Below are 26,705 nucleotides of genomic sequence, written 5' to 3' on the forward strand. Positions count from 1 at the left end.
TCAAGTAAAACCAAAATTTTCAAGGTACCAAAATTCATATTATAATGTAAGAGATGTAGTTAGTGGTTCTAGCTCACATGTCTTTTTTCAGTGGGTGCAACTCTGAATGTGACTTTTATAGAACTATAGGTAATTAAAATATCATTTACTAAAGGATGAGGACCCTTGAAGTTTTTAAATTAATTAATTAATCAATTGGGTCCAGGGGATCCAAGGTGCACCTTGGCACTAAGCTAATAAAGAATCTTTTCATTTCTTATTATTTTGAGACAGGGTCTCTAAAGTTTCCCAACCTGAATTTGAACTTACGATCTGCCTGCTTGGTCTTTCTCGGTGGTGGGCTTCAGGTCTGTGCCACCATGCCCAGTTAACTGGGTTTTGAAAAGCAGAAAACATGAGAGTGATAGAAACTTAGCCAGTGCTTCAAGATCCTCCAGTGTGTAGCAAACGTTTTCATTTATAATGCTTTGTCTTATCTTTTGTGATAAGAGCAACTACAGCACTATCATTCCAAGATACTCTATATAAACCATGTTCTATCTCACTTTCATGTTTCCAATGATTCAGTCTTCAGGTAAGAGAGCCGTTTGATATCATACCTTAAATTTCTCAATTTATTCAGAAAAAAACTCAAAAAAAAAAAAGCCCTCCATAACAAATCAAAGAGCTTCAGCAGTAGTTCCAAATCTTGTAAGATACTAAATCTTCCTATTTCTCTTACTAAACGACTCCAAGTTTCCTCCTCCCTTTTCTCCTACTGCCATGTTAACTTAAGAGTGCTGTGTCTCCACCACGTTACTGCTGCAGCCTCTGGTACCGTCTCCCTAACGCTGAGTGTCCCTGGAGCCTGCCTCATCGACTCAAACTGCACCTAACCCATGGCGAATACAATTTGATGATAGCGTTTTCTGTCCACTGTTGATCTCCAATGCTAGCTTTTCCTTCTCCTTCCGACCTCACATTCTCTCCATTTTCCATGTTAGTTTTATCGATCTACATTCCTTCCCCGTAGTGATGTCACCACTGCTTCATGAATTCAAAGGTCAGATAAATGCTTTTGACTTTCTTTAGCTCCTGAGCTTTAATATCTAAATGCTACCTTTTCAAATCCATTTTAATGTTGACATGATATCTCAAACAGTGCTGAGTTCAAAGCAGATGTTTTTATTTTTTGTTACCCCAACCAGCTGCTTCTTTCTTTGCCATATCTATCTAAATGTTATTGGTGCTATAAATGTATCTTCCTTTGTCCGGCAGTATGGAACATATTGCATACGAACTCCCATCAAACTCTCGCCCTAGACTGTGTGAGAATCTGTCTACCCCCTACACCTTTACCACCACTGTGAGCAGTTCTTGTCATGGTCTCACATATAAGAACAATTGGCTTCTACCTCTCCGTATTCCTATCCATTGCCCAGTCAGACAAGTGACACAGGAGACACCCGACACTGGAAAAACAATGTTACTATTTTGATCTATATGCTCTGAAAAAGTTTCATATCACACCAATTGCACATTCAGACACCGAGCCATACTCATTAAGGATCTACATAATATGAGTTCCATCTCTTTTTCCTGTCTTATATCTTACCACTACTCTATTTATTCCCTCTACTCTTCACAAGCTCCTCTTTCTATCCTTTGAATACACAATGGCTTCCCAGTTTGATGTTTGCATAATCTTGCCATTTATTCTGACTTTAGAGCTCTGCTCTGAGAGGCACTGTCTTGTCAAAAGTTTTCAAGTAGAATCTACTAGGATACTTCGGTATCTACCACACCTATGCTGTTATATACTAATGAATGAAGCACAGCTGTGTTACCCATACACTGACATAGTCAGTGCCTCTAGAACTGAACCACTCCAGGGACTCGATTTCATCAGTAGGATGAGAGAATGACATTAGGCCATTTCTAGACCCATGCACTAAGCAATTTCAAGACCTCTTGCACTTGCATTCATTCAAGACGTGAATTTTCATGGCAGCATCTGGCTACAATGCTAAGATAAAGACAGAGCAACTCAGTGGAGAGTAGGGGTACACAGAATCTTGGAAAAGCTGAATTCATAAGGAAAGCAATGAAACCATTCAGCTGAACCCAACTGTTATCTACCCAGCCAGTTGGATGCAGTCATTTGATGTCTCTTGTAGGGCCACTAAGACCACACAGCAGAGCCTAGTTCAGATTACTGAATCAAGAGCCAATACAATGCTGTTTGTTTCCTTTAGGCCACTATTTTTTGGGTTTGTGTGTTACACAGCAATAATTAATTGAGAAACTCCCATAACTTACTATGCCTAGTCTCTTCTATTATTTTAAGACATATATCTATACCTACTTGTAGTGCCATATGTGTATGTGCACATGTATATAAATACGCTGAAATCTGCTGGTTCTTGAATCCTCCAAATTACCATCAGCTGAAAGAGATCAGACTGTGTTTTGTTCACCTTTGTTTACCTAACATGTGACTAAATGAGTGCATTCATTAATCAGTCACTCTATAGAGTGACTAGCTGTTCTTTTGGTTTAGGAAAATACATTTGCCTTGTTGATAGTTATTAAACAATATTGCATAGGTTCCTTTTTCTTCCACTGTTAAAATCATAGATATACAGGAAATTAGAAATAAGAACAGCACCAGAAAATGTTCAATTCACTGTGTTTTTTGTTGACATGTCTACAGAAATCTCCATTAAATGAAATTAAATGAATATTCAATATAGTACTCAGGTATAGAACAATAAAAATTAAGTCTGCTCTATAAAGCAAATATTTTCTTTTACTTCCATGAGACTTCTTCAAGAGCACTTGTTTCAAGCTGTAAGGCTCTAAGAAATATAGTAAGTACTGACATTTTTTCAAGCACTAATTTCATATATAAGGGACTAAATAACAATATATGCCTTGCCAAATACAATTGTTTGGGACCAGAACTGGCTTCATTGAATTCCATTCAACTCATTTTGGGAACAATCTTTCTCACACTGATTCTTCCTGCTGTAATTTGTTTGAAGAAAATAATGCAGACAGATTGAAACCTTTCAATTGTGGTAGAGATAATCAAGCTAAGGTTTGCGCCCCTACTTGGGAATATTAACCAACTGATACACAATGGAGCTTGACTTCTGCAGAGCCTGAGACCTGGCCAACAATTAGATTGGTAGTGGCTGAATATGTATCCACTAATCCCTGTAACAAAGATTTTTAAAGTTATTTATTGTAGGACAAGGACATGAAGGACAAACTAGGACAAATTTTGAATTCCTGCATCCAGAAATAGTTATTGGCATTGTCAAAAGATATGTGTGAGTAATGAGCAGATACAGTCTTGTAAACAGAAGAATTATTCAGCATAATATATTTTCATTAACATTTACATGTTATTGTGGCTTTTAAAAATATCTTTATAATTTCTATAATATCAAAGGTTCATAAAAGATCATTTGATCTACTATAGAATTTTTATGTTTTAACCTGAATGAAATGTACTATGAGGTTAAAAACTTTTTGAATCTCTATACTTTGAAAATTACTTATTTTTGCTTACCTGAATTTCCAGTGTTCACTATTTTAGATAATACTAACAGTTACATTTTATTGACTAATTCTACTGGATTAAAATTTATATGCTTTTTAGAGACCTCTTCTAATCTTCAATAGAAGCTTGAATAATGAATTCATTATATTTCTTAAGTGATATTATTTCATCTGAGTTAAACACTTTGCCCATCATGTGAAAAAATAAGTGGAAGAGCAGACTTTGTTCTTGTTGTATCTTGTATCTATCTAGGTGGCCCCACAGTACCTCACGTTCTCATAAAAGGGGCTTTGGGAATGATTGGATCATGGGTGTGTAATATTAGATTATGGACATGGTAACTGGACTAGTCCACTGATGAGTTTAACATTTTTTCTGGATTTGGATAACTGAAAGGCCCACTGTGGGTGTCACTGGTACCAACCAATAGGCTTGTAGCCAGAGTGGAATCAAAAGGGCAAGGAAGGCTCCCTGGTTTCTGCTTCCTGCCCGTGTACCACGAACTCTTTCTCCTCTTCAAGGACACTCTGACATGCCACACTACTATGGAGGCAGCCAGCTATGAAAATACTCTCCTAAATCTGGAGCTAAAAGAAAACTTTCCAACCTTCCCTCCTTTAATTTCTGGGTTTAGGGTATTTTGTCTCAATCATGGGAATGCTACTAAGATAGATTTCATTTCTCATTTCAAATCCCAAGGTGCATTTCCAAATGAGTCTATAACACTAATCTTAAGAGGTCATTAAAATACTTCAAATTTAATTGTTCAATTTGCATGCATGAGAGGTAAAAAATTAAGATGTAAAGAGGCTGTCTGGTATGGTGATTGTAAAAAAAATATTATTATTATTATCTTTATTTCTTTTTGGAACAGGGAATTGAACTTAAGACCCTGTGCTTGCCAGGCAGGCGATGAGCCACTGAGTTATATCCCTGATAGAGTATGCTGAATTATTTATGTATATTTGGGCTATTCTTAGAAAAATAATACAAGTAATTTGTTTCAAATATGGAAAACTTTTGCCCCATGCACAACCACATACATGTGTATGCATATACATAGACACCTGGATAAACATATATATAGATATACAAATGTGATCATACCCCTGCATTTGTGCCTTCCTCTGTGCTTACAAAATATAACAAGATACGACTTTCGCTTAAAAGAGAAACTCTTTCTTCTTTGCACTTGAGCTAGTTGATACACACTCAGAGCTGTTGTCCAGACATCACACACCTGCAGATTGCTGGTCATTGTCTGAATTGTTGCTGGTGCCTATGGAGTGCTGGTTTAAACTTACTCTGATTACTTCTACCTGGTTTTCCTACTTAACTGTGATAGATCTCACTTAAATTTTCTCTATTTCTCTTTTCATATCCCCATTTATTTCCAAAATGAGTAATATGTTGTGCTTAGGTGAAAAATTTAAAATTGCTTCATTTTCCCTAAACTAACAACTGTAACAAATATGATAATCTCTTTCTATAATATCACAAAAGAGCTACTGGTGCTCCAGCTTCACAAAAGCCCCCACATGTGGTTTGGAGCTCAAAGCACTTTTCCTCATCCTTTAATTCCTATATTTCAGTAACTTTCTCTTTTTTGTACAATCAACCTTTGTCTTCTAATTGTTCTTAAGGAATGTGTGTGTGTGTGTGTGTGTGTGTGTGTGTGTGTGTGTGTGTGGTTGTGTGTGTGCATGCGTTTATGTTCATGTATGGACTGGCTAATTTTCACTGCATGATTTAATTATAATTTATAAACCCACTAATTTTGTGTGGATTGCAGTTAATTATGTACGTGCTAGTTATCATTTTAACTTTTCCTCTATGGGATAATTGTCACAGTGTTCTCTAATCAGGACAATTGTTATTCTTATCTTGTACCCTTCCTGGGTTCTTTCTCTTTTTATTTTACACTTACCACTGAAATTTTACTCATGTATAAGATCCTTGTGCATATATATATATATATATATATATATATATATATCCTTTGAATACTATCATTTGCTAATACAATGCAGGATCTTTTGAGGATAAAGATCATATTCCCTATAATTTCAATTGTATTTCCCAAGACCAGACAAATTTCCAGCATTGTCACTACCAATTAACAGTTTAATGCGTGACTGATGAAAGAACCAAAAAAAAAAAAAAAAAAAAAAATGGTTCTTCAAACAAATATTTTACATTGCTAAATTTCCAAGAAAATCTTGGAGATAATTACATCTATGTCCCAAATACTCTCCTAGGGAATTTAGTAAAATCACTGTAGAGTTGAATAAATCATTGCTTTGAAGAGTTAGATGCATCAGACTACTCCTTATCCATCATGAGGTGATCGGGTGAATTAAGCAGCTCATACAGGGGCAAAAATGATGGCAAAGAGATTCAGAGTTGGAGCTGTCATGCCAGAAACTAGATTTTCCACAGAAATCACAAATTCACGTGACCAAAAACGTTGGGACTCCAAAACAGCAATGTACAGAGTTTTTCCCACCAAAAATAAATAAACGAACAAACAAAATAGGAATCTGGTATTCACATGTTAAAGTGCAAACACATGATCTCACCAGAGACTTAAATGAGTCCAGTAACACTTCTCCAAGATTTATTGATAAATATGAACAGACACTTTTGCTTGGCACCATACCAGAGCAATATAACTGACATCTCATACATTAGAACAATGACAGCCAAATGCTCTGAAAAGCATGGCAGAGCCCTACACAATTTCCTTGACCTAAATGTCAAGAGCATCCCTTGGAGCAACATTCAGTAAGTCCAAGACTGTACTGAACACAGAGTTTCAAATGTTCTCAGGTGCTGTAGCAACAAGCACAGTGTCTGACCTACATGTTGGAAATGGATTTCCTCTACTTGCCAAGGACAGGACAGAATTATAGGAATGCATAAATTCATGGATTTATCAAACTGACTGGTGAGACAAGTGGAGGCAACTATTGTGTCTGAACAGAGATGGGAAAGGGAAATCTGTTGTCAGTTATTTCAAAAAAAAAAAGAAAAAAAATGAAAAGAATTTACAACTTACAGGGAACAGAGGGGTGACCACAGTTAAAAAGCAACAATAAAATCCAATAGGGAGATAAATGTTAATTATAATTACTGGCTGCAGAGTTAGTGAATAATTCCAGTGCTCCCTGCCATCATGATGGAAGCCATTAAGTCTCAGATGGACTTTGAAAAATGAGATGCATCTTTATGCAAACATTTAAATAAATGATAATGGGTTAGAGAAAGAAAAGGAAAGAATAAATAAGGGAACTCATTATCCTATGGTTCCCAAAACCCCAAGACTCAAGCAATGTCCTCTGCAACGGAGACATTCTCCAGTCAGATTCAATGTAACAGCTCTCAAGCATCCAGGGAAATTGTATTGATCCTGAAGAAATGTCTGGTTAATTTTTCACAAGGTGTAGATCCCACCAAAATCAATAACTTTCTGCTGTATCTTTATTCCTCCAAATAAACTGTGTCTGTCAAAGAAACTTGATTCTTAAGCTCAATTAGATTCATAAAACATTCACAGGCACAAGGCACAAAAGAAATGTAAGCTTTCCCTAGGAGTGGTAAGTACTTAACTCCAACACAGCACAATGGCTCCTTCCTGCTTGATCCGTTCTTGTCCTTGGACAGAAGTTAGCAGAGACGATGATTCCTTAGATGCAAAAGCTCCTGTTACATATTGTTTAACTTCTTGAAAGGAAAGAAGTTTTGAAAGATATGAAATGCATATCTGGAAAACAGAACTAAAAAAATATATTTTTAAGAATCTGGAATTATTGGGATGGGTATTAGAAATATATTTTCTTCTGTACTTTTGTTTATTGAGATTAATGTATAGTAACAGTTATTTTTAAACTATAAAAACATTTTTGGGGAACAGTATTTAAATGCTATCAAATATTAAAACTTTAGAAAATCATGGAATCATTTCTATTCTTTGATTTTTACAAAGGAAGATGGCAATTTTCAGAGAGGTTTAAGTGTTTCGCTGAGGACACACAGTAAAGTTTCCATTCATTAAATTGGAAATGCCAGGTTCAAAGAAATCAATGAATACCCATTTAGCAAAGACAAGGAATGTACAAGATAGAAACTGATATTGCTGATTGGAATAGATGTACTATTCAGGAACTCAAGGAATATATACAAGATATGGAAAATAAAAAGCACAAATCTACAATAGTATTCGCAATGCTGAAAAGCTTCCCATATTAGGCTAAATATCATTAATGACTCCTTCTTCTAAAATCACTTATACATTTGGCAAGAAAGACTAGATGAGTCTTATGATTTTGAGCTCTTTGATATACAAAAATCCAGTGCAGCTTTAAATACCTGCAATAAAACATGCATGGGCAATTTATTGCCAAAATAAATAGATGTCATTTCAAAGACAAGGAAAAAAAAAAGAAAAGAAGAAGAATTGGAAGAGGAGAAGGAGGAAGAGGAAGAGGAAAAAGAAGAAGAAGGAGGAGGAGGACGAGCAGGAGGAGAAAAAGAATTCAAAATTACCAAGTAATGCACTGATTAATGACATCACTTTTTTTCTCTAGGCTCCAACACTTCCTCTTATAATTTCATTTTTTTTATTGGACAATATTTGGAGATATATGTGTGTGTGTATGTGAGTGTGTAAATGCCCATGGGATTATACATGCATGTGCTTGAAAGTATCTCAGATAAGAACAGAGATACTTAAGATAGTATCAGGTATGCTTGAAATAAAATAACATATTTGAATGTTCTTATTTTCCTTTGGTTTGTTATTTAGAAGACTGAAGAAGTGGGAAAAGTTCTCGAAGCCAGTTACAGTCTCTGCTGGTTTCTGCCATTGCTTTCAACTCGCATGTCTTAAAATGGCCATGTGGTAAAAGCTTTGTCCCCAAATTGGGAGTGGCAGGGACTATGGACAGCCTTCCAGTCGCTGAAAGGGTGCCCTGTGTGATTTGCTGGGACCTGAGTTCCTTTCTCTTTCTGTCTTTGGCTTCCAGGCTGTGAGGTAAACCAAATGCTCCCTCAAACGTTCCTGCCATTATGCATGACCACAAGTTCAAAGCAACAGGACTAACACATCGTGGACAAAAATCTCTAAACCTGTGATCTCTAATTTTTCTCCTTACAAGTTGATTATCTCACATATTTGTTATCATGGCAGAAATCTATCACAGTTTCAAACTGAGATTCCCTGCTCATTCAATAGAGGTACAGCTAAAATGTGATAAAGAACAAACTTTATGGGCTCTTTTTCTCAGATGGCAGTGCTCAGCACTTTTTTTTTTTTTTAACAGAGTCTCTCTCTGTAATTCAGGCTGCCTTGAACTCATAGCAATCCTCTGTCCCTAGCTTCCTGATTGCAGGAATTAAAGGCATGCAACACCATAACCAGCTGCCCAGTATTCTTTACTGTGAATTTCAGGAGTATTTTAGGAAGAGAGAGAGAAATATTAAAGTTTAAATATCATTTATCTTACATGTTTTAATGTGACCTTTGAAGGTAAGACCTTAGCCAAGTCAGCTATATAAACATATAGTCGTTTATTACTAACAGAAACATGGCTTTAATTAAGAACGAGGCTCAGGTTTCATTTCCGATACAATGAAATAAAGTTAGAAATAAAACAGAAGTCTCTTTAAGATATTTGCATAGATATGTATAATCTAAATAATTTAGAGTTCTAGTTTATTGAATATTCATTGAGAATAAACGTTACTGATTTCCTTACCTCATCCTGTGAAGATCAAATCATGGGATCCATGCACTTTTTGTCAGGAAATTACTTGTAGCTTACCACCTCTCAGCTAACAGTTGCTATAGGCAGACAGGCAGGGTCTAGGTAGAAGGAGAGTTTTCTCCTGAGGAACTTAGCTCCTGAGAATATCTTTTAGTTATAATAATCTGAAACTATTAGCTGGTGCTCAATTTTCTGACTACAGAAATACTCAAAAATTTAAATTAGCAATTTATGGTAAGATAGATACACTGAGAATCATTAAAATACCCAAATGTTACAGGAACTAATAACATAACTATTGAAAATGTAACTTAAACACATGTCAAAACACAAGTACCTAATTGCATACACACAGCAATATAGAGTACAATTTTTGGAAGTGTGTTTAGTTCTTAACAATTTACTGTTGTTTTTAGGAGAGTCGATTATTTGAAAAATCATTAGGTAGATATGCTTTAAACAGAATGAACGTGTCTCCTTACACCTGATCTCCTTTTACAACTAAATATAATATCAGTGTAAGGAATGGTCCAAATACATAAGCAAAGAGAAGGCCAGTAACATTTCATGTGTACTGAAAAGTCCTAAGCATGAAGATCTTTGTTTTTTAATTGTCATCGTGTCAATTTGAAAAATAGCATCTAAGAGATTTCACTGATGCTCCATTTAAAGCTCTAATTATCTGTATTAATTACAACACACTGAAAGATTTCATGCCTCACCCTAACATCTTAAACTCTCAGTGATTGACCCTAAACGTCCACTTTCCTGTCTTGATTGGCAGTGCTTCAAAGCATGATGCTTCCTAGCTTCTTCCTAACCTATTTTATGACTTGTCACATGCTGAACAACAGAGGAAGTTTTATTCTTTGCTCGTAGCACTTGTGGAAAAGCAGTGTCTTAGACACTTTCTTGTTGCTGGGACCACAATACCTGACAGTCACAATTTAACAGAGGAGGGTTGTGTTCAGGCTTACAGTTACTGTCTCTAATCCAAGGACTCCAAGGAAGGAACTGCTTAGTGAAAAGGGCTTTTCAGGGGGAAATCTGCTAATATTATGGTCAGGAATCACACAAGAGGGGAGCTGGTTGGAGGGAGTATAGATACACCCTCCCAGGTGATGCCCCCAATGACTGGTCTTTAATGAGGTCTCACATTATAACAACACACTCAGCTACTGAACTCATTAACAGGTAAACCCACCTATGAGACTAGTGACTCTAAAACCCAACCACCTTCCCAAAGTCCTGCTTCTGAATACCTGATACTTTAAGAGAATTTCCTAGGTCTAAACCATGATACAGAGTTTCCATTTTTGTTTGTACTCTAAGAAGTACCCCTCTGTACAAAGTTATTGAACCCACATCTATCTTCTCTGAAACGAAATTTGTTATTTAATTCATCAATAATCACTATCATGAAGAGTACTCCAAATCTAGAGGTCATTTTTTACGTGCTATGTGAGTTAGAATAAATGAGATTAGCTGCTAAAGTAGACACACCTGCCCAACTAGTGTCTTTACACAAAATTTGTCTCTTCATGATGTCCTTCAGTCTGATGCAGGTCCAGATTTGCTCCTTCATCTTGAAACTACACTATTAGAAACTTATAGAAAGTTAAAGCACGAGGCAGCATCATCACCACTGAACTGCAATGTATAGAATAGAACAAGCCAACATGCCTTGTATTTCAGTTATTGTCAATTATCCCATGATGATGATCGTTCTTCAGAAGAAATCGCAGAATTTGTGAGCTCTGAATGTTTCTACAACATGCAGCCTCTTCATGTCTGAGTTTTGCTATAATACAAGTTAAGAGCTGAGTATTTTTTGTTTCTATTGGAAGATGCTCCAAGTCTCAAACCTATCTGGACTTGTACACAACTAAAACTCTAATCAAGCATCATAAAATGCAACTAAGTTCAAATGTAAGCATTTTTAGATCACCTGGTAATAAAATATAAAACAGTTAGCAACTTGTATATCATCCAATTGGCTGAAAAGGGAAAATTAATGAATGTAGATGAGTTTATTGGTAAGAACAATATCATAAAGAAGGAGTTTTCATTCACACTTGACTTTACTAATTTGATTATAACACTGTGCTTAGCATCTTTATCTGGAAACTACAGCCCTCACCAAAGCACTTACTATAACTTGCCTCACAATTTATAAAAACTAAATGAAGTCAGATTTGAGTAAATTTTTTAAAAATGTAAATTTCGAGATAAATATATAATACTTTTATGACTCTGTGAGCATTCTCAAATATAAATATTCATTGTTGTTATATTGACTCATAAGAATAGTAACTGCCAGACTATAGTTTAGACATCAGATATATTTGTTAAAATTCACCATATTTTTATGAGAAAGGGAAAATTCTTGGTTCTAATTCAAATTTTGTCATAGAAGTACTCAAAAAATATAATTCGCACTAAAATGTATAAATTTGAAAGATAACTAATTATAATTGTTTTTGTATTACTACAAACATCTGTGCTTCTCCTCCATAATCATGTCCCTGAGAATAGATCATTTTGTCAAGGCTGTTTATGTTGGGAAAAATCATTTAAAGTGCATAACTCATTAGAAAGAATTTATTTTATTGCAAGTGAATTTATGTGGCTATTTTCTCTTAATTCTCTCCCTTCCCTCTGCCCCTTCTCTCTTTCTCTGTCTCTTTTCAAGCAGCACACTTAGGACAGCTAAAAATTATGCTACAAGGATATGAATGACCCAACAGTCATCATTTTTCTTGGGTCAACAGAGTAGTTATTGATTTTGTACTTGATTATTGCTTTTCCTTTCCTCTGCTATTTCTGAAAACCTAAGAGGAGGTCTGAATTGGAATATCGTTTCACTTTGATTTTAATTATGCATAAAGTTACAAAACTTTCCTGATATATTTAGGGAAGTAAAGAAGATCAAGGACTTAGTACATGAGGGAGAAAGTATTTATATTCAGGTACTGTTTAGGTGGAGACATTTCAGGCATTTTGGTCTTGTGAATGTGATATGCCATTTATTCATAAAAGTCATTAGCTTCCCCATTGTCTGCCTGGTAATGACTATTGCTTTGCCTATGGATATATTTTACCTGTAAGATAACTCTAAATAAATCTGTTCACATAAGAATAAACTTGATTCATTTTAGAAAAGTGAGTGTTCCTAAATACAATAATGCTAAATGAATAAAACACATGAAAGTTAAATGTCACATACTTTCACTTTTAAGAGAAACTCTAAATATAAATAATATAAAGAGCAAAATAAAAGATATCTGACAGGAAACATGGAGGGAGGGTTTTTGGTGAAAATGCGAGAGAGATCTAGGGTTGAGGAAGGGCTGTAAGGTGGGGACAGGAAAGGAGAATTAACTTGATTAAGAGGATGTATAAATAATTTTCCCATGAAGGTAATTATTTGTACCATAAATTTGCACTAATTGAAAGGCAAAACAAATCTCTTAACAGTTACAAGTTATTGTAAAATACCTCCAGTGGAATCATGGATGATTCCTTTGAATCCTAACATTTGGCACAAACACACAATTTTCTTCTGTGGTGTGACTTTGTCATCGCACAGTGTAACATGACAGGGAGCCAACACAACAGTGTAGTTATGTTAATTGCAATCAGCACAAATTCCCTCTTCTTTTCCACTGGGGAGAAAGGGAACAGCTGATCTATTTTTCCTGTCTCACACTCCCTCCAAAGCAGAGTCACTGTATGCAGGTTGATTTGCTTACTTAGATTTTCCAGGCAGTCATTTTGCTGTTCTGTTGTCGTGAAGATACAACTTGCGGGTACTATAAGGGACTGACCTAGAGCCAAAGGACGTTTTGAAAATGAAATGTTGCATTTTTGTTGATCACGATGATGGTCTTGGCTTCTCACAATCACTTCTTTTAATGAGAAAACCATAACTAAAAAGAATTTAAGGCTCAAATCTCCTCTTTCTTTATCTATATTTGGCTTGGCAAAACAAACATTTTGTCATTGGAACTCTAACATAGCTTTTCTGATGTATTTGGCACAAGAAAATGATCATATCGAATACTATCTAGAATGTTAGTAATCTATTCTCAATCATGTCAAAGAACTCAATAAATTTGTTTTGTCCATTAAAAGATTAGTGGTTGTGGCAGATTAAAAGTGACCACAATTTTTTATTTTATTTTATTTTATTTACTTTACAACCTACTGAGAATTATGGTCCATGTACTACTGAATTTAATCTAGGAAGCATACAGGATTGCTTTCACCAGTAAAACAGAAGAGTTAGTTTCCTGTCCAAGAATTAGGAGATTGCTTCTTCTATATCCTTTCCTTGAACCATTTGGTTTTGGATTCTTGATCAAGACGTTAAAAGTTCTTTCAGCTTGCTGGACAGACTACATGGATAGGTTCTGAGACTATAGACATGGAAAGAGTTCTAGTTTAATCAAACCTTCCAACAATCTTGCTGTATACAAAGACTCTACCTCAATAACCATTTTATGTATAATAAACTGTGTATAACACACGAATTTCCCAGTGGAGGCAAGAATACATTCCAGATCTAGATAATCCTACAATATAGTAAAACAACTATTCTATAAAAATGATTAATTTTATTAAAAAAACAATGGATACTGTGCTTTCATTTTCTTGGGATATTTACTGTAAAAAGCCTAGCACATGTTGAAAGTATCAGAGAATTTTTTTGAATGGATACATAGAAAATTTTTAAAAAAATAAATTTTCAAAGACAGAAAGATGAATAAATGTAAGAAACCTTCATTTATTTGTTTCCTTGAATAAAAGAGTGTGATTATATCATCCTAGTTCCATTTTTTATGTAAAAGGCAAGTTTTAGAGAAAGAATCATTCTTCATCTTATGTGAAGTCAAATCCTAATACCAGGAGAAATACATATCATGAAAAAGTTACTCTTAACCAATCTTAAAACACTGGCAATACAATGTTATATTTGGCTTTGTGTATTCTAAAGAATTGGAATAAACTTATTTCTACCTAAAATATATTAGTTTAAATGATGAGTATCAATTTCTACTAAGAAATACTTATGGATGAGACACATGGAAATAGTATGTTTATATCTCTCAACCAATTCCACTCTGTAGCAGAGTAACCATATACCACTGGCCCATATGTAAACTATGCTGTCCTGGATGGTTCCGTACACATAAACTGTGATGTGAAAGGTATCTCCAGGACTTCTGCAAGGCATAACCCACACAACTGCACACTGTCTGTCTGCTCCTAGGAACACTGGCACTGGACATGACAGAAAAATTTCTTCGCAAATATTTGGTTTCATTTCTTCTTTTGTCTTAGGGAAAACTCCACAGTTACATCCAGATCTTGTGGCACATGCTCTAATCCCAGCACTCAGAATGGTGGTCATTTGACATTGCTGAGTGAAGTGATAGCTTCCTGCTTCTAATCTCACCTGAGCTCTCATTTGGAGACATTTTCATTTCTGATTCCCTTCTTTCTTTGTTGGCTGTTCTTTTGCAGTCTACTATGGTGGATCTTCTTCGTGATCCCTCATCTTTCATCAGCTCTGCCCAAGAGATATAAACATTATATACTGCAAACACACACTAATACAAATAGTAACAGAGAAAGAAAACATGGGATCCAGTTCTCAGATCTCTCAGTTAATCACATGGTTGTCAGCATCACCCTCAAATATGAAATTTCTTTCCATTCTCTAGCTCCTCTCTGAATTCAGGCTCAGGTGAAATTTCCTACTGGATGTATCCATTAAAATATCTAACAAAATACAATAATAAATGTCTCAGCTTTACCACAATCAAAAGTAAATTTCTGATATTTTCTTCACACCTAAATAACTTCTCTTGCATCTAATAGAATTGCTCCACTGTTTGGGACATCTTAACTCGCAGCCACCCTTATTTCTATTCTTCATCTCATACTTCTCATCCCATTGAGAATACCTGTTATTTTCTATCCTTTCACTTTCCCCATAATCGTCACCATCCCAGTGACCACTATCGCTGGGCTACATTATTTTTTCATGCCCTGACCAGGCCTCTGTCTTTCAATCTATAATCTACTACCAACATGATAAACTCAGTTATTTCACTATGCTCAATCATGTAACTACCGTTGAAAACAAATGAGTATTTTCTACTATTTTATACTTCTCTTTGAAAAAATCTTCTCCTCAAGTTGCTTTCATTTTTTCCCCCAGAATATCCCTAATATGTGAATGCTTTTAGGCTTTATTAATTGTTTCTTTGTCATTATGGTAATGTATGGCCCTTATCTCAATTATTTTTAACTCCTTGCTTAGTGTTACCTTTGGCAACACCCTCCTTGAAAACTCTTTTAAAAACATAAACATCACCCCTTCCTTGCTACCTTGAAGTTGTTTATTCTGGTTTTGTTTGTGCATTGTATTTTATAAAAAGTAAGAAATAGTGTAATTGCTTTACTTGATTATACTATAATTTTAGAATACAGTCTGCACAAGGAAAAAGTTTGTGCCTGTTATTTTTGGTAAAGTTATCTCTAGCACCTAGAATAGTACTTAGCAGAGTAGAATTTCAGGATACATGTGTTAAATCATTTAGTGGACAAGGTAGTGTGCTGGGTTTCTAGGAGATCAGGAAAGTGATCAAATGAAAGAGTTTCAATAAATCAGGAGCCTAAGAAAATGGTATAGAATTAAAAGCAGATACTAAATCATACAGTACAGAAGCATGCCTATATTCTAACAAAATTGATGCAGAAGATATTATTTCAGCAATTTCTGTGTGATAAGAGTAGTCCCTTTAGAACTATAGAAATCTGTATAAATAAGAATAGATGATTTTAAATACCAAAGTTGAGACTTTTAATATTCAAAAACCAATAACGATTCCTGTATCTTATGAAGACTGATAGACACAGAGAAAATAATGTTTTCAAAATTATAATCCTGATCTCATTAGGAATTCTCTGAAAATTTTTGTATCTATTCTACTTTTTTGACACTAGTTAATATATTTCATATTATTATCTTAGAAATAGTTGGTCATATTAAAATATCTGGGCATAAAAATTGATCAAACACGTAAGTATTGCCTCAAGTAGCCTCCATTTACCTATAAATGCCTGAAAATTAAAAAAAAAAAAAGAAAAAAAAGGGGGCTGGGGATTTAGCTCAGTGGCATAAGCGCCTTCCTTGCAAGTGTGCAGTCGTGAGTTCGATCCCTGGTACCGATAAAAACGAAAAAGACAAAAAAAAAAAAAAAAAAATGCCTGAAAATTATTCTTTTTTAAGGAATGGGGATTTAGCTCAGTGGCATAAGCACCTACCTTGTAAACACATAGTCATGATTTTAATCCCCAGTCGCCCCCCCCAAATTAACCTTCTGATAGCTGAGTAATATCCCATTGTATTAAAATGTGGTAACATCTTTTTTAGACATTTTGAAGTTGATGGGCATATTTGTTGTCTCCAAGATTTAGATATTACAAATTGTGCTGCTATAAACATGGGTGCACATATGTTACTGTAACATGATGTTTCCAACTTTTTTGTGTATATACCCAGCAGGAGAATAGCTGGGTTGAATGCTCTGCTCTTCTTTTTCTAGATGCTGGAGGTGTAGCAACATGTTGTTTATTTGCTCTTGTGTTTTTTTTTTTTTTTTTTTTTTTGTCTTTTTCCTTTTTATTGGTACCGGGGATCAAACTCATGACTGCCTGCTTGCAAGGCAGGTGCTTATGCTACTGAGCTAAATTCCCAGCCCCTGTTCTCTTGTTCTGATGTGGCGGTTCATATTTCCCTCTTAGCACTGCTTTCACTGCATCCCACACATTTTGGTATGTTTTATATTCATTTTCATTGAATTTTAGATATTGTTTAACTTCTTCTTTAATTTCATCTATAACTCATTGATTGTTCAAGAGATTGTTATAATTTCCATGTGTTTATGTAGGTTATGTAGTTTCTTTTGGATTAATTTCCAATTTCAGTGCACTGATCGGATATTATGCATGGAGTAATTTCCATCCCTTGGCATTTACTTAAGCATGTTGTTTGGGATAGTATTTGGTCTATTTTAAAGACTGTCCCATGTGCAGCTGAGAAAAAATACATATTCTGATGTTGTTGGGTGGAACACTGTGTAAGTATCTACTAAGTCCATTTGTACACAGGTTTAATTCAGTTCTGACATTTCTTTACTGACCTTCTGTCCAGTTGATCTATTTCGAGGTGACAGTGAGGTATTAAGGACTCCTGTTACAATTGTGTTATAGTATATTTGGTTTTTCATGTCTATTAATATTTTTTTTATTTTAAAGAGGGTAAAACAAATCATAACAAAATAATATTATATAATTGAGTGCTCCTGTATTTGGTGCATGTATATTCATGATTTTTAGCTTTCCTTTTGAATTTTCCTCTAACAAGTTTGTAGTGATCTTCTTTATATCTTTTGATCATTTTAGTTTGATGTTTCTCCAAACAGACTCACTACTCCTAGGTTTCTGTTGTACGGAAAATTGTTTTTCATTCTTTGACTTTTAGTCTATGAGTTTCCTTTTGAGTCAGATGTGCTTCTTGTATACAGAATGTTGTTAGATCCTGTTTTGCAATTCACTCTATCAACCTATTTCTTTTAATTGGTGAATTGAGGCCATTTACATTCATAATTATAACTGATGTGTGCTGGCTTAACTTTGTTATTTTATTCTCCTGTTGTTAGTTTTCTGCTCCGCCTCTCTTTGTTTAATTGCTTCCACTTCCTGATAATTTTTTTCTGTTGTTGTTCTAGGAATTGTAGTCATTTCAATCTCTCTCTAGTATGCCTTTCAGTATTTTTTCTAGGGTTTGCTTGGTACACATGAGTTTCTTTAGTTGTTTCTTATGGAAGTATCTTTTTTCTCCATCAATTTTGAAAGAAAGTATTCCAGGGTACGTCAATCTGGTTTGAAAGTCATTTTCTTTCAGGGCTTGAAATTCTTCACTCCAAGTTCATCTTCACTTGAGGGTTTGTGCGGAAAAGTCTACCATGATTCTCATGGGCTTTCCTTAATAGCTGAGTTATTCATTTTCTCTAACAGTTTGGTGCTGAATTTCTGGTATGTTATTTATGATATATCTGTAGATAGATTTGTTTTGGTTATGACTTTTTGGGATTCCATAAACCTCAGTAATCTATGTATCTGATTGTTTTCCTATGTTTGGGAAATTTTCCTCTATTACTACTATGAGTAGTTTTTTATGTCATTTGTGTTGAGTCCTGCATTTTCCTTTATGTCTGTCAGTCTTCCATTATTTCTCTTTGCATCATATTGAAGCTGTTGAATTGTTATGTCATGCTCATTTGTTATTTTTAAAAGTTCTTTCCTTTCATGATCACTGGCTGCAATCCTGTGTTTCAGGTCTGAAAAGTTTATTCTCAACTTCATCGAACAGTTTTGCCAGCTTTCAATAGAGCTTTTTATTTACTGGATATCTCTTTGAGTTTATTATGCATTCTGTTTCTTTCCTCAATTGTTTATTCAAGGTTTCCACCATTTTCCCATGCTCTTGTACTTTTTCTATGTCTTCTCTAGCTATGCTAAGCAATCCTTTATTAAGGTTGTCATTTCTTTTTCTAATCTGATAGATTATTTTTATCTGATTTCCTCCATCACCCCAAGGATTTGTTTCTTTATTTCACTTAATTGCTTTTCAGAAATTCCAGATGTATGACCTCTAATGTTTTCTATTTCAGTGTCTCCTGTACTTGCTCCTGATTGACTAGACACTAAGATTACATTTTGCTTTTTTGTTTTGTGTTTTTCACTTCTTGGTTTAATATTTTGGTTTTATCAATCCCACTAGTCTCAACTGTTCATTGTTTGTGTCTTAGGGACTTAGTGTATGGGTGATGTTTGCCCATTTGCTAAGGTCCTCAATGAAGAGGAGAGGCCAGTCACCTGAATTCCTCTGCAGGGCCTGCAGGAGGAGTCTTATATTCTCCCTAATCTGATCAGCCCAGGAGTATTGATGTAAGCCAATCCTTAGCTCCTTTTGTTATTGTGGCTTTAAGCTGTTCCAGGCTGCCAGGTTTATCTGACTATATTGTACACCTCAGCTGGGACACAAATGTGTCACTGGGAGTCTCCTAGTCCTTTTTAAGTTCCTCCAAGTTGCAGAAGGCCTGGTTGGCGCTCTTTTCAACACACCTGTTGTTCTCTGTATGGAAGAAGAACTCACCCACATGCTAACTGGGTTTGCCAAAGTCCTACAGCTGGATGGGAGGGTTTGCTGCTGCTCCTGTTGACCCACTGAGATCCTCTATTTGAGGGGAAAAGTCACCACAGTGTCACAGTCCTGCTGAGGTTCTCTGTGTGGGTGAAGGGTTGCTGAAGCTTCCATCAGCTTGCCAGGGTTTTGTGGGTGGTGGATGGAGTTGCTAATGGACCTTGGGCTGTTGAAGTCTCTGGGGTGAGTTGGAGTGATGGACAATATTCCCTCAGACCAGAGGTCTCTGGAGTGGAGGCTGAGTGGCAACGAACAATATCGACACCCACAAGGTCTCTGGAATGAAGAGGGTGGTGCTGCCGAGAATCCATCAGCTACAGGAGTCACTGGAGTGGATGGGGAGATGCTGCTGCTGATACACAGCTACAGAGGTCCTCAGCATGGAGGAGGAGAAGGTGCTCTCTACAATCCTATCTATTCGTGATTAAGTATTAAGTATTTATATTTTAGGACCTGAAGTACTGTAATGAACACATACATATAAAACCATATAGAAAAACATTTATAGACCAGTAAAACATCAATGCTTTAAAACAGGCAAAGGATTCCAAGACATATGGGGCAATTTCTACGGGAACAGACAAGAAGGTTTCATGGTGAAGATCCTATTTATGTTAAGTAATAAAGGATGAGCAGGAATTCTTGAAACATAGACAAGTAGGCACCCACTGGGAAGAAATTGGATGTATTTAACAGAACAAATTTAGAGTTTGATATATTTGGGAATAGAGATTAATTTATTCACCAGTTAGCTTGTTCATTGCTTGAACAAAATATCTCAAAATCACAATTTAATTAGGAGAGCTTTATTTTGCTGTTTCAGAAGTTTCATTCCATGGTCAGCTGATCAAGACAAATATATCATGGTGGAAAGATGAGTGGAATAAAGGTGCCCCCAAAAAGGTGACCAGGAAGCAGAACACAGGAAAAGAGCACCACAGACGAAGGAGGCTAGAGGCCAGGTTCTTTACAACCACCTGCAACACAAGAAGTGAGATTTTTCTCATCACTACATCAATCAAGTTGATCATGAAGATCTTTACGGCTTGTTGGAAAGTTAAGTTGCTGGAACAAGAGAATGATATAGTAAATGTGAAATTACAATTGTAAGCATTATTTCTTGTTTTGCACACTAATTCTTTCATTCAAGTACCTGAGTCTCTCATATGTAGCAGGCATTTTCATTATCCCAGATATCATGTGATAGACTGGGAAACTACTAAAAACACTCTATAACTCTAGCTAAATGGACATATCTTCTAGTAGATGATCTAATACAGATTACTATAAAACCAGTGTGGTAATACCTAAAGAAAAATGTGCAAGTCAACTCAAGGATGATAACAAAAATCAGCAAATACTATACCTGAGCCGAATAGAAGTGTTTCAGACAAGAAGTTGGTAGAGTATTCATGTGTGTGTATGTGATGTCTGGGTCATATATAGGTCACATATATGTATGGATTATATACATATATATGTATATATGATGAGTATATATTGATTGTGTATTTATGAAGTATGTGTGATAAATGAAATGAAATGTGTTTTGTGGGTACATCTACATTGGTGTACATGATGTATGTGTGACATATGTGATGCACACGTATGTGGTATGTGTGTACATGCATGTGTTGTGTTATTCATGATACAGTTAGGTGTGCATGTACATGCATGAATGGTAGGGTGTGCATATGTGTTGTGTGGTATTTGTGTGGTATATATGTGTGTGTATACATGTGCCTGTGTATGAAGGACATGGGAAGTAGATGCTGTATGTGCACATCAAAGTCACAGAGCTAAAAGGAATTGTGAGAGCTCATTTGGTTCAGTTTGGCTCAAACATATACAGTTAGGCAGAGCTGGAGAGAGATGAGCAGCACAAGGCAGGGAAACATGGGCGCACCTTTCTGAACATTTGAGGAGTTAGTTACCTTCTGTTGGCTGGAGTCATGAAAACGCTTTAGATAGGGCTAGATGTACAAATTCCAACTGTCTTAGAATAAAAAAAAAACTGACTTGGGGAGAATGGTTTACTGTGGTTCAGGCCACAAGGCACTGAAGAAACATGAGAACTGAAATGTGTCTATTGGATTTATGAGAGAAACATTTGGGAGCAAATTGTGATGCCTGCCACCTGTGCCCTGTATGAAATGGGGTTGATGAAGGTTTGTATAGTATCCAGGACCACACTATGACCATGTATTCTAAACGGATAAATTCATAAGGAGGAATCGTTGGGTAGAGTGGGGTTCAAGGAGTTGAGGGATGCAAAATGTGAGTGGCCATATGAAATGGCAGGACCAGCAGTGGGTGAAAGGATGAAATGGATAAGGCACTTCCATGCTTCTAAATCTGAATACAAACTTTTTGTCCTTGAGTATGAAAGAGAGATGCACTAACACAAATTTTTTGATTTACTGATAACATTAAAAGATACCCCAAATCTAGCCTTACTCTTCAAAATCATATGCTGTTTGTCCATTTTAAATGGATACAAAAAAGAAAACTATTATTAAGAATACTAGATAAAGTTTTTATACAGAAAGAAAATTCAGTGATAAAGTTTCACTGAAACTTCAACCTAAAACATGAAAATGATTTTGAGACTGATGTGATCCTGAAAAGAATGAAATATATTTCCTTGATTGACTTTATGGAGTTTCATCTAAAATAAATTTGAGGAAATCAAGTTTGAGTCATTATTTTGACACCATCCGCAGCTTCTAACTCTGGGGACAAGAATTACACAGCGAAGGATTTGCAAACATGTCAGTCAAGAAGTTGACAGTTGAGTAACTATGGGCATGGGCTAAAAGTGACGTTGCTAACACTTTTGCAAGCATAAGGTGTAAGATAAGAGGAGAATCAAGTCACTCAATGACACTTTGCCAACTCAGGGATCAATCTCAGCCACCAGTAAGCTTGCCTGACAGTTTCACTCTAAAGATGAACTAGTATTAGAAAGAGAACGAGTTTGAATGATAGATGAGTGATAGCTCAGAAAGAGCTACTAAAGCATGGATGTAAGGGGTCCCAAAGTTATTGAACACAAAACAGTATGCATGCATTTCTATTGCATTCGAGGAATTGATTTACCATCACTAACATTTAACTCTTGTCTGAGGCTATAGAAGGACTTGTAATAGGAAGGAAATTAGCTTATACTGAGCACACCCACGTGCTTGGCGTAGAGCTCTCAGCTTGACATGTAAACTCAGGAATCAGACGTTGCTGTGTTGGATTAACATTTCTAGCACTTAGTAGCTGTATGATCTGAGACAAGTCATCAATAACTTCATTGTCTTACATATCTGATTTTTAAGTGGTGGAAATACACCAAACCTATGAGGCTATTGCAAAATTCTACAAAGAATTTGAAAGTAAGAGAAGAAAAGTCTGAGGAAAGGATATTTTTTCAGAAAATTTTCAGATATTCACAGTAAAGAAAATGAAAGAATTTTGAGATCAGAAAGACAAGAAGGAAAAGAAATGTGATGAAGTCAAAGGTATGATTTGTGCTTCACAATAATTTTTCTTCTCTCACAACTCAAAAATTGTTGCTAAATTTAAAAAATGGGGATTCTGAGTAAATTTTTATATGATCTGATGAATGGGTTGTTTTTGATGTTAAGTGAATTCAGCACCAATTAAAACAGCATACAAAGACTTGGGAGAGAAGCAGAGAAAATCCTAACACTGATTATGGTACAATAATCAGAAGAAATGTTCAGACTGCTCAGGAAACTGGCCAGTGGGAATAAAGATACCTGGATGGACTTTAGAAATGAGAGAATGAGAAGCCACTGCATGAACCACAATTACCTTGACTATATACAAACGGGTGAGGAAAGAAGTAAGAACTTTGCCACAGAACTCAGAGACAATGAAAGGTTGATTCCTTCCTTGTCTTCTCTACAAAAGCATCTCAGCCATCATTTGCCCCAACTCCTCTGCTTTAGACTTGGGCTAGGCTTTCGTCTCTGTTTATCTTGGAGAACATTGCTTAATTTTCTGCTTCTCCTTGGGCATACCGAGAACATGTTACAAACAGAAAAAACGTGACCTTTTTAAAAAAAATTCGTACCTTCAAATTTATACTTTAAAAATTAGATTCCTCAATGGCATTTAATTGCTTCCCTGTTCGGTTCTCGACTCTCACCACCTTGGAACAACATCCTTTTCTCCTTCTCCACTCATTCCCAGCTTCCCTTCCTTCTCCTAGGGTCTGAAATTCCTTGTTTCCTTCATCTTACAGTTAGGACAAGCTTTTTTCTTTACCAAAGAAACACTTTACTCCTACTCCTCTCAAGAATCTTTTCACTCTTTAGGTCCCAACTTAAAGTCAGTTCAGTGAGGTCTGCTTATCTATGTGAACCAGTGATTTCTCACCGTAACATTAATTCCTCATCAGTAACGTTTCGTATATCAGCACGTCTATCCATAATATGTGTTATTGTTATAATTAGTTTATTTGACCTCTCTCTCCCTCTCCCTCTCCATGTCTCTCTCTCTGTCTCTCTCTGCCTCTCTGTCTCTCTGTCTCTCTCTCTCTCTCTCTGTCTCTCTCTCTCTCTCTCTGTCTCTCTCTCTCTCTCTGTCTCTCTCTCTCTCTCTCTCTCTCTCTCTCTCTCTCTCATCTTCTCTCTTAGTATGGAGAGTTGTATCTGTTTGGTGTGGATTAATATCTTGTCCATATGGGGCAATAAGATATACAAGGGGCAAACATACTATTATCTATATCATTAAAAGTGGATTCTCGGAATCTAGAGAAATTTTCTGGCACAGGATAGGTGATCTATAAATTTCATGTTTTATGGCTATAGAATATTATAGAGCTATTTCATAAGAATTAGATGAAGATCACATTTTCTTCTCACTAGCATGCTTCTATTTCTTCTTCAATGAATAAAGATGCCCTTACTTTATTAGAATTTGAGCAACATAGGACTCTGAAAGGATCAACCTATCACTAACTTGTAACATAAATTTGTATGGTACCATGCTGTGCTAAAGGTTGTAAGGAAGGGGACAGGGGCCAAGGCAGAGAAGCATCTATTCACTGTGGTCCAATGCAGGGGAGGGATGTTGGGAAATGTCAGGATGGCGATCATAGAGGAAGTTCACAAGGTAAGAAGAGTTGACCCATCTGAGATCTACAACCCCAAAGAAAGTGGAACAAGATTGGACTCTTGAGTGCCAGAGCAAAAATCAAAGTATCAGAGTAAAAGTAGAGCCATTACAAGGAATGCATGCAAGGAGTGAGGTAAACAAACAAACAAGCAAAACAAAAGGAAAAAGTACAAATATGTGGCCAAATTCTATAAATAGTGTACCCAAGAAAAAGACAATTAAGCAACCCTGCCAAAGGACTAGAAGAAGCTCGAAAGCCGAGTGTGGTGGTGCACAGCTCAGGAGGCTGAGGCAGGTAATGAACTCAGTGCCATAACAATGAACTCAGTGCCAATCAAAACTATACGGTGAGGCCCTGTCTCAAAAAATAAATGCTCTGAAATATTGGACGATGCAGTGAGGTAAAGCAAATATGGAGTCAGTATGGACTTCTAGTGCATATAGGCAGAAAGTTGTAAAGTGAAGAATGGTTTTTGAACTTGCTGGGTTTTCTCTACTTACCTATAAAACAACCACTGTTCTTTCACAATGCCACAGTTCAAAAATGCGAAACCCATGGCATTTTACCATTGATCTTTAGGCATTGACTAGAAAGTTGAAGTCACTTTTTGGGTCCCTATTGGAATTTGTTTAAGGGCAGAAAATGGCAAAGACATTAATATTATGGGTTGGGATTTTGTTGTTTGTTCCAGGAACTGAATTCATGATCACTTCCCAGGCAGGTGCTTGTGATATTGGTTGGAAATCTTAAGTCATTCAAAGTACTGTAGCATGTTTGCCCACCAGTGCCAGCAAATCTGAATTCAGTAATGAAATATGTAACTATTGTAGCTATTGAAATATTTATGGAGTATATTTTTAAAAGAATTTAGATATTGTAGACAGTCTTTGACCTGCATTTGTTTATGTAAGCTAATTTATTAAAATGAGTCTTCTTCAATGGTATTTATTAAATAAATACAAAAACTGATGCTTGACATATCAGGCCCAATTGATGCAATGAATTATAAATAACAAATAATAATAATAATTGAATTATTGTATATGTAAAATGTCATAATGAATAAATTTAAAACATTTAGTATCAAAAAGAAAATGTTAACTTTCATCAATAAAGAGATTTTGAAACATATTACTTTATAATTTTGTAGAGATTATCTCATTTTATTATTTATGATTAAATACCATTTTCATAACCCCTTTCATTTTCGCTTAATTATACTTTGAAGAATAAAACTAATTTAAAGTATCATGGCATATTTAGATCATTGAAGACATCTATTTAAAAGCAATGACATTCAATCTACAATTAAAATAACTTATTCTGAAAGCACCAGGATGTCTGATATTTAAAACATCAAATATGCTATTGGACTTTGAAATGAGTACAATTCTCTCTTTCTCTCCTACATAAAAGTGGAGATGTTGATATTTATGTATATGAAAGCCCTCAGCCATACGCCTTCCCTCCTTGGTCACTTTTGCAATCATGTAAACAATTGCCTTCTGAAGACTTTTTAGAATTGGCAAGTTTTAAGTGATATTTCTTATAGTTTGAATAAAAAATTCCAGGTTACCATACCAAATGTTTTTAAGGTTGGCAAATAACTGGAAAGGATTTTAGCGAAAGGTTATACAGTTGAAGAATTAAGTAATAATATCAATAAACAACTCTATTCTGTATCTCTTTCCTTTTTTAAACATCTGCTGTCTTTTCATTTGTATTTTACCCTTTTCAATCACATATCGCTCTTCTGAGACACATGGATTAATGCTGAATTCTTTTATATATCGTTTGAAATTAAAATGCTCTTTAGAGCACTTGGATGATATTAAACAACCTCTGCATGTATTGTGAATTTTGAAATTATCTAGAACTTTAGATAAGAATGAGGATTTACAAAGTTTCTGTGGATTTTCCAAATTGGAATTCATTTTAAGCTCTGATACACAATTGAGTTCAATTTTGGTAGAATGAGTA

Source organism: Cavia porcellus, unplaced genomic scaffold (assembly GCF_034190915.1).
Source record: "Cavia porcellus strain 051 isolate PalLab524CR breed Dunkin Hartley unplaced genomic scaffold, mCavPor4.1 scaffold_31, whole genome shotgun sequence".
NCBI classification, from domain to species: domain Eukaryota; kingdom Metazoa; phylum Chordata; class Mammalia; order Rodentia; family Caviidae; genus Cavia; species Cavia porcellus.